The sequence below is a fragment of the Corvus hawaiiensis genome, chromosome 11, assembly GCF_020740725.1.
Source record: "Corvus hawaiiensis isolate bCorHaw1 chromosome 11, bCorHaw1.pri.cur, whole genome shotgun sequence".
In the NCBI taxonomy this organism is placed as follows: Eukaryota; Metazoa; Chordata; class Aves; order Passeriformes; family Corvidae; genus Corvus; species Corvus hawaiiensis.
In genome coordinates, this window is record NC_063223.1 from 7,859,266 (window position 1) to 7,859,960 (window position 695).

Consider the following 695-nt stretch of genomic DNA (forward strand, 5'->3'; position numbering starts at 1 on the left):
TGGTTGCTCTTCAGCTTATTTCACTTGGATCTCAAACTGCAAATGTCTCTCCACCTCCCAAATGCATTTCAGAGCAGGCTGCAGACCCATAGCCCAGACCTGTTAAAGTCAGCACAGGTGGATCTGGAGGTAAGAGTGTTCTTGAAGTGTGTGACATGTCTGGGATGGGCGTTCAGGGTCAGCTGCAATGTTTTGTGTTGAAATGGTTGCAGTTCCAAATAGAGTGGAATGGAATGGAATGGAATGCAATGGAAGTAGTTCACTTGGAAGGGTCCTACAATGGTCACCTGGTCCAACTGCAAAAAGACAGAGTGTAAAGCCCAGCACAACTGAAGGGCAGGGGATGAGCCTTGCCCTGGGAACGCCACCTGACTGATCATGGTGGCTCCCCTACCAGGCAAGTATTATGGAATGTTGGACAGAGGTACATGTCAAAACACTTTTTAAGACTGGAGGAAGATGGGGGCTCAATTATACTCAGTATTTTCACTAAGAAGGTAAAGTCTCTATCACTCTGAGGCAGAGGCTTTCCCTTCAAACCCCATGATGGGTAGGCATTAGAGTCTGAGCTGCTTTAAGAGTGATCAGGAGCCAAGAGCTGACTCTGCCAGTGGTGCCAGTAGCTCCCATTCATCTCACTTTCAGCAATATTTGGAGCCAGAATTAAGATGCCTCAAGATGAATGGGAGCCAAAT

The 695-nt window shown here is 47.3% G+C and overlaps 1 pseudogene; it reads right to left on the minus strand.

Annotated features, from left to right (window-relative positions):
* Nucleotides 1–262: 262 nt before the first annotated feature.
* Nucleotides 263–405, minus strand: LOC125331863 (annotated as a pseudogene).
* Between the last annotated feature and the right edge of the window lie 290 nt (nucleotides 406–695).